The 8920-nt window shown below is 44.7% G+C and overlaps 1 pseudogene across 1 annotated transcript; it reads right to left on the reverse strand.

Moving 5' to 3' along the window:
- Window positions 1-1712: 1712 nt before the first annotated feature.
- Gapdh-ps3 (Glyceraldehyde-3-phosphate dehydrogenase, pseudogene 3) lies at window positions 1713-6269 on the reverse strand (annotated as a pseudogene). The gene has a single exon (XR_015628261.1). The product of XR_015628261.1 is annotated as a Glyceraldehyde-3-phosphate dehydrogenase, pseudogene 3 (transcript).
- Window positions 6270-8920: the final 2651 nt, after the last annotated feature.

An 8920-nucleotide genomic window follows, 5' to 3' on the forward strand; every position in this document is an offset into this window, starting at 1 on the left:
GTTTAAGGCATTTGCATGTGCTCTCTGCGAATGCTTCTCATTACTGCTGCTGATTATGCGCCTTCTCCCCTATCTGACTGACCTCATTCCCTGAGTGCTTTTTAGTTTGTGCTGGCTTCTCTTTTCTTGTCTGCAGACTGACATCCCCTTTTCCTTTGCAACTCTTCCTCTTCTTACCTGTTACCACAGCACTGTCGGCAAGGCTGACAGCATCCCATGGGCAGCTCAAACCTACTGGTAAACAAATTCAGTCACTTCACCAACTCTACAGTTTTCTTGAACACGTTCCTTGGCAAATGATGCCAGCATCATACCTGTATCAGGAATCTGAACATCGTCCTGTTCTCGCTCCTTCTTTGACCTGTATACCCTAATGATCACCATTTTTTTTCTGATAATTCATCATTCTTCTCTGTGCCTCAACTAAGAGCCATTGGCCTCAAGAAACACAACCTCACTGCATATTGACTGTGGAAGGAACATATTTGAAAAATGTTGGCAGAGAAGCACAGGAATTCATAGGGATGATGGAGTCATGAAGTCTACAGAGAAGCTATGACAGGAACTGGGATTCAGGCTGTGGATGTCTCCTCTAGCACTCAGAATCCTGGGAGATGGCTTCCTCTCTCTTTCAAAACCATACTCTGTGAAATTTCCCTTGAGTTTGCAGATACAGAGAGACAGTCCTCCGTGAACATGAGCATGGCTGGTTTAGGCTGTGCTTGGTCTTTACCCCAGGAATTATCACACTGGATTTATAATAGCTGTGGGCATCTGGCTCACCCACCATATTCCCACAAGGCAGTGAGCTCCTTGTTCGTATCTGTATTCTGTAGGGTGCCTTATAACCTATGATACCCAGCAACAAGCAACAAAGGCGTGCAGAATGATCACTGGTCTCTACCTCCAGTGGGTCACTTTTGTGGTAACCTCAGTATCAGTCACATCATCACGAGATCACTACACCAAGCTCATGACTGCCTACTACTACATCCCTGCTAACTGAATTCTCCTGACTGCCTGCCTCCTGCCCATACCGCAGCTGGAGTGATTACTTTGAAACCAAAGGCAAACCACAGTATAAACCTGTTTCAAAAGTTTTAATGACTCTCTGTTTTACACACAGTAGAAGCCAAAGTCTTATGTTGTCATGGCATGCCCGGTGGGATGTGACCCTCCCTGACCTCCTCCACCTGAGCTCCTAGTACTTCGTACTCCATCACACTAGTCCCCATCCTGCTTCCATCAAATGTCACCAGAAGACACCTTTCCTTCTGTGCCTGGAAGATCTGTCACAGGTAACTTCACGGTTCACCCTTCATTTCCTTCATGTCTGATCTGACTCATGCAGAAAGGCCCAGGTTCTTCCAGTCAGGCATCCTGCACTCCGTTCCGTGACATGGTCCTTCATGTGGCATCTGACTACAAATACCTGTTACATATTTTCTATTAATTCTAAACCTTGTGTCTTGTCGCATTTAACTTGTGCTTAAGCTGAGAGATTTTTAATTTGTTCTCTGCTGTGTCTTATAGAGTCCCTGTTAACTTGTAAGTGCTGGAAAAATGTTTTGTATGGATTTGTAAATAAACAGAAATATATTCATGGTGATTTCCCCATTTTTTCTCAGTTCAACTCATTCTTTTGGTTTTCTTTTTAATATTACAACTCTATTGTTTGTTGGCAAATGGATCACACATCTCACAGCTTTGGGTGGGGGAAAGAATTTGTCTTTAATATTACAATTCAAGCACAGTATCTTTCCCCTATCTCAGAACAAAGAAACATTCCCACAGGGATAGGTGGGAAGAAGAGCTGTCAGTAAGAATTCATCATTTCTAAAATACTTAGATGTATATGTATATGCTTACAGATTATGGATATATCTGTATTTGAATATACTTGCCTTAGGTGAATATACAAGCTTATGCGCAAGCTTATGTATATATGCATATGTGTGCAGATACTTGCAGTCTTTTGCCTCAGAAAGCACTGAAGGACGTCCTAGGGAGTGAAAATACTTGGTATCCAAATCCTGGTCTCTCAGTCTGATCCTCAAAGCAATGATCCTCAGAGCAATGGCTGGTGGCGTTGTCATGAGATGATCCAGAACTGCTTATGCCAGGAAGTCCAAAGTTGGTTAAAAGCATCGGGAGAGGATTTGCCACATGGAGGTGGCAGCCATCCTGAAGAAAATGTTCCTGTTGGCTAAATCTGGGTCTGTGAGCATCATGGTTACTCAGTACCGTAGTGAGCCATAGACCATCAAAAATTCATGAAGTCTGAGTCCACATAGATAATTAATTAATAATTAAAGGAGGTGAAGATGTTCGGTGCTGACTGGAGGGAAGATGGGGCAGGATACCATTATTTGGAACTCTCACCATAAAGACTGGCTACTGTGAGAATAGGGGTCGTAGATCTTGAGGTTAACTTTGACAAAGGTCCCAACAGCACTTCAATTTAATTCCTTCCTGCACATTGCTAAGTTGAAAGTACACTGTGGAGAGGTTAGCTGTGAGAAACAGGTGATCGACATCTCATCTGTCAGTTGGAAGTGGTTGGTATGTATGTATCCAGGTAGACTCAGACTCATCTAGGATGCCTTCAGGGTGGCAGTGAATAGCCTCTGTGTCCATGTATGAACGTCTGTGGCCCATAGACCACAACAAGAAATGGTTTCCTTTTGAAAAGGGGCTAAGTGGTATTCTTTAACTATGTCAGTTTACATAGCCATAGATTAGATATGGCTCTAGGAACGCAGATTGAAAAATGTCATTAATGGACTCCAGGCTACATCTTATTCTGGAAGCCGACAAGTCCTATGGATGAGAACACTGAGCTACGGGACAGCTGTGATAAGGGTGTCAGATTACAGGATGACAGGGATGTTGATGTTACTGTGAACATGGGCAATAGCACTGCAATTAACGACAGGATAGTCTAATTAAGAAAATGTACACTGCGATATTTAGAAGTGAAGTGGTGCATAGAATTTATCAAGTCTTTTTATTAAAAAAGTGATAGTATGCTGATGGACTCAGAGCCAATTATAAAGCAAATAGGGTCAGATGTCAACAAGAGTCTATGGAAAAGGTTTGTGGGTAATTTTGCACCGTGATTTTTCCTTCATTTTCTGTTAAGTTTAAAATGATCTAAAGCTAAAGAGTCCAACTTGTTTTAAAGGCACCCTGTATTGGGTAGCCTTCTGCAGACCCAATAGAGTGTCTGTGCTGCTTGTCTCTTCTGTATTAACACCGTATCCCCTGACTGCCACTTCCTTCTGCTCAATGAAGGTTGACATCCAAGACATGAGAAATGCAAGTAGGAGAGCATTGACAAAGAATTGGAGACGCGAAGCATGGTAACTTCACAGGACAACGAACTGTTCAGAGCAGGAGGTGTGACTCAGTGGTAGAGTATGCAATTAGCCCGTGTGTGGTCCTAAATTCAATCCCTAGCACCAGAATTAAAAAAATAATAATCAAAAGAGAGCATGCTACTCCTTTTCCTCAGTCATCTGGGTTGATCAGAGCTGTTCTTAAGGTCTGGAGTCTGCCACCACGGACTTCCAGACTGAATATCTCTCTGTGCTCTGAATCGCAGCATGCCACACTTGCAGAACTGCTCCACGATTCCCTCCTGCTGTGTGTGTCTGCCTGTTCATCATAGCCAATTCCCCTTCTGACCAGTCCATTGAAGCCATTTCACCATCCAGAGGTGCAACTAACTCCTTATGTAGATGGAAATAATTGACTTCAGAGTCCCCTTGGGAAATATAATTTTATTTTCTTTGCCATGCCTGCTACTCTACTAGTTTCTTTTCTATCGCTGCGATAAGACACCATCACCGGGGCTAGTTATAAAGAAAGAGTTTAACTGGGCTTACAGTTGCAGAAGGTCAGAGTCCATGATGGGAGAGCGAAGGCGTGGCAGCAGGAGGCTGAGCAGCACCCGGTTGGCTCACATATTGATCCACAAGCAGGAGACAGACTGAACCCTGGGAATGGCTGGGATCTTTTGAAACTTCTAAGCCTACCTCAGGAAACACACCTCATCCAACAAGGTCACCTCTTCTAATACTTCCCTCACACTTTCACCATCTGCCAACCAAGTATTTGAATTTATGAGCCTATGGAGGCCGTTCTCATTCAGCCATAGAGTGCTGACATTTCTACCAAAGATGAACGAGGAGACAAACACTGGTTGTTTAGCATTTATCCCCAACCTGTGCAACATTTCCTACAGCTATAGCTGTATTCAAACTTGACCCTCCCTAACTTCAAATGTCGTCATTGGTCAGATTCCCACTTCCCAGGTGACAAGATCAGGATTTTGGTGCAATTTGGTGCCCAGTCTCTTTAATCATCTATTTGAGCCTAAGATACCTAGGCTTCCTAAGCAGACTTCCACGGTGGTTGGTTTACAGCTTCAGGGAAGGTGAGCAGAATGCACAACACAATGTCTGGAAGGAGGTACTACCACAGAGTAAGGACAGCACAGGCGCTTCAAAGGTCCTTTTGCTGGACTTTAATTAGCAATCACTGGCAAATCGGAAGTAGCACGGGAAGAACTCTGCTGCCATCTGGTGGCCACATTGGCCTATGATCCTCACTAAAAAGACAAAAGTTGCTTCCGTGTGAAATGAAAACGAGAAAAATGTCATTCAGAGGCTGAGCGTTCATGTCATTTTAATATCATATTTGAAGGCAGACACTTCAAAATCCTGAGCCAAACTACACTTACTCCTGGAAATTGGCTTGCACCTCAGTGCCAAGGCTCTCTCCTTCATGTGTTCCTATTGGAACAATGGTTTTCCTTTCATTTTGTTTGCTTTGAATCACATTACTGAAAAGCTTATATTTTTAAACATACACTAAATACTTACCCTTCATAATATTCTGATGGAGTAATTAGGTACTGGTATTTTTGGGGGGGTGCAGCAAACTTTATTGATGGTATTCAAGAGAGAAGGGCGGGCTCCCTAGGTCCCTCCTGTTATTATGGGGTCTGGGATGGAATTGTAAGGGAGATGCTCAGTGTCGGGGCCTGAGGTCGGATGGGGACTCCTCAGCAACTGAGGGCCTCTCTCTTGCTCTCAGTATCCTTGCTGGGCTGGGGTGAGTGGTCCAGGGTTTCTTATTCCTTGGAAGCCATGTAGGCCATGAGGTTCACCACCCTGTTGCTGTAGCCGTATTCGTTGTCATACCAGGAAAGGAGCTTTACAAAGTTGTTATTGAGAGCAAAGCCAGCCCCAGCATCAAAGTGGAAGAGTGGGAGTTGCTGTTGAAGTCACAGGAGACAAACTGGTCCTCAGTGTAGCCCATGATGCCCTTTAGTGGGCCTTCAGATGCCTGCTTCACCACCTTCTTGATGTCATCATACTTGGCAGGTTTCTCCAGACGGCATGTCAGATCCACAACAGATACATTGGGGGTAGGAACACAGAAGGCCATGCCAGTGAGCTTCCCGTTCAGCTCTGGGATGACCTTGCCCACAGCCTTGGCAGCACCAGTGGATGCAGGGATGATGTTTTGGGCTGCCCCACGGCCATCACGACACAGCTTTCCACAGGGGCCATCCACAGTCTTCTGAGTAGCAGCGATGTCATGGACTGTGGTCATGAACCCTTCCATGATGCCAAAGTGGTCATGAATGACCTTGGCGGGAGGGGGGGCTAAGCAGTTGGTGGTGCAGGATGGGAGGGAGTTGTCATATATCTTGTGGTTCACACCCGTCACAAACATGGGGGCATCAGTTGAAGGGGCGGAGATGATGACCCTTTCAGCCCCACCCTTCAAGTAAGCTCCAGCCTTCTCCATGGTGGTGAAGACACCAGTAGACTCCATGACATACTCAGCACCAGCGTCACCCCATTTGATGTTAGCGGGATCTCGCTCCTGGAAGATGGTGATGGACTTCCCGTTGATGACAAGCTTCTCATTCTCAGCCTTGACTGTGCCATTGAACTTGCCATGGGTAGAGTCATACTGGAACATGTAGACCATGTAGTTGAGGTCAATGAAGAGTCGTTGATGGAAACAATCTCCACTTTGCCAGAGGCAGAGCCGAAGGCAGCCCTGGTAACCAGGCTCCCAATACAGCCAAATCCGTTCACACTGACCTTCACCATCTTGTCTATGAGAGGAAGCTGGCACTGCATGAGAAGATACGGCTGTCTCTGGAACAGGGAGGAGCAGAGAGCCAGGTGTTGGTATTTTATAATGTTGAGATTGTGGCATGAAGCCTGGCTAGCAGTCCCCATAGGCATGTCCTGGGTACCAGCCAGGCCAGCCAGGGAGCAGCTAGAAGATCCTGAGATATCACTCTCCTTCTTCATCTGTAAATCCAATGCCCTATCTCCATAGCAGTCCCAGCTCCATAGCAATCTACAGGTACTGCTCCCTTCTCCATTTCTGTCCCTATTCTCAGAAGACTAAACAGATTCACCTAGACCCTGCTGTCCCTTCTCTTGTAGACTCCTCCAGCCAATCTCCATCCATAAATGTCAGCTCTCAATGTCAAGAAACACATTCTACTGGAACCCCCAGTGGCCACATCTGTGACATGTAAAACCATGCCAGGAAGTTCAGTAAGGTAGAGTCACCTGAGGCTTAGGTGATTCCTAGTTCCTTGCCAGACTCCTGACTTGGAATATGTCTCATGTTTCTCACATAAAAGTGATGTGACCTGTGGTTATGTAGTTCCAAAACCGAGTCCTCCATGCTAATGAGGTACCTCGAGGCACAGAGGGCTTAGTCAATAAGTTTTCCCTACCAGACATTCCTCTCTGCAAAAGGTATTTAATCTCATGCCCAACCCAAGAAGGGGGGTATGCTTTTACGAATCTGTTTTCTGTCACGACAATAAATTGTTTGGAACCATGGGTTGTCTCTTTTCATCAAGATCCGCCATGGAGAACCATGAAGAAGGCCTTCAGCCATGAAGAGCTGCAGCCTAATCTTCTGTAGAAGGCCTCTCTGAGCTCCCAGCCACAACTGCCACCAAGCCTGCATCTACCAAGGTAAGGACAGTCACCCATGAGACAAGCTGGAACTGCTTTTGTCCCCCAGCCCTAGGCTAGATGCTGTTCCCAGCCCTGCTCCCTCTATTTTCTGATCTTCTGAGACTCCCAGAGGTGGCGTGGAACCCCATGGCCCTGGCCTTGTCACAGGCCCAGGGACCTCAAACCAGCTCCGGCTTTCCCACGTCTCAGACTGCACTTTCCCATGCCTGGAGCAGTGCCTCAATGTTTCTCTGTAGCTCAGCACCCATGCCAGCAGCAGCATGGGATAAGCACAATCAAACTCACCATGTTCTGCCTCCCCAAGGGGCCATGCTGAGTAGTGGAGCTGAGCTGTCCCAGGCCAACAATCCTACACACATCTAGTAGGATCCTAGATCAGTTAACCCACAACCACCATACTTTCCTAAGAACCAGAGAGGGTAACAGAAACCAAGGAATGGAACACCACCTCCCCAACAAACACAAAACCAGATATTATCACCTAGAATTATGATCATTCTAAAGCCAGATACCTAGACACCAGAATAAAAGCACAATGAGTAACAGTCAATGTCTCCACTAAAGCCCAGAAACCCTGTTACAGCAGGCACCAAGCAATGCAGTATAGCCGAAACACAGACAAGAATCTCGATGTAGTCTTTATGACTATCTTAGAAGTCCTCTTTAAGAAGAGGAAATGAGTAAATGCCTTAATGAAATCTGAAAGCACAGACAGGGTAAAGAGGAAAACGGTTCAGATTTGAAGAGGAAAGAGAATCGAGAAAACCCAAACTGAGGGCAAGCTGGGGATGAAAACTTTAGGAATTGGAACAGGAAACTGAGAGGCAGGCTTCACCAAGAGACAGAAAAGAAAATATCAGTCATCAAAGACAAGATAGAGAAGAAATGGATATCTGGGTTAAAGAAAATGGTGAATCAGAAGAGGGGAAGGGAGAGAGGGAGAGAGAGAACATAAAAGGGCTACCACCACCTAATTGTAGTAGTAGTAGTAGCAGCAGCAGCAGCAGCAGCAGTAGCAATAGTAGTAGTAGTATTAGTAATAATGATGATGATGATGATGATGATGATGATGGTGGTGGTGGTGGTGGTGGTGGTAGTAGTAGTAGTAGTAGTAGTAGTAGTAGTAGTAGTAGAGGAAGGGAAAGAAACCCATGTAGGAAGTACAAAAATATTTTCAGTAAAATCATAGAAGAAAATTTCCCCCAACTTAAAGAATGAGGTGCCTACCAAGGTTCAAGAAGCATAGAGAATATCAAGTAAACTTGACCAGAAAAGAAATTTCCCTTGCCACATAGTATTCAAAACACTAAATACAGAGAACAAAGAGCATATATTAAAATCTACAAGGGAAAAAGACCAAGTAAGATATAAAGGCAGACCCATTAAAATAATACTCAACTTTTCAATAAAGGCTCTAAAAGCCAGAAATGCATGGTCAGGTGTTTTATAGTTTCTAAGCAACTACAGACGCCCAGCCAAACAACTATCCCCAGCAAAACTTCCAATCACAGTAGGTGGAGAAAGAAAGACATTCTCCAATAAAAGCAAAATTAAGCAGTATCTATCTACAAATCTAGTTCTACGGAATGTGCTAGAAGGAAAACTTCAACTTGAAGAGGCTAACTACAACCATAGAACATAAGGAATAAATAATATCAGACCAGAAAATCAAAGGGGAAGACCCACCCATACCACAACAAAATAATAACAATCAACAAAACAAACACTTCTCATTGATGATAACTCTCAACACCAAGGCTCTCAACTTCCCAATAATAAGACACAGACTGACAGAATGGACTTCAAAACACAGAATGACAGAATCCATCTGTCAGCTGTGTGCAAGAAATACACTGTAACATCGAGGATAAATATTACCTCAGGGTAAAAGGACC

The sequence above is a fragment of the Rattus norvegicus genome, chromosome 8 (assembly GCF_021556685.1).
Source record: "Rattus norvegicus strain SHRSP/BbbUtx chromosome 8, alternate assembly SHRSP_T2T, whole genome shotgun sequence".
Classification (NCBI taxonomy): domain Eukaryota; kingdom Metazoa; phylum Chordata; class Mammalia; order Rodentia; family Muridae; genus Rattus; species Rattus norvegicus.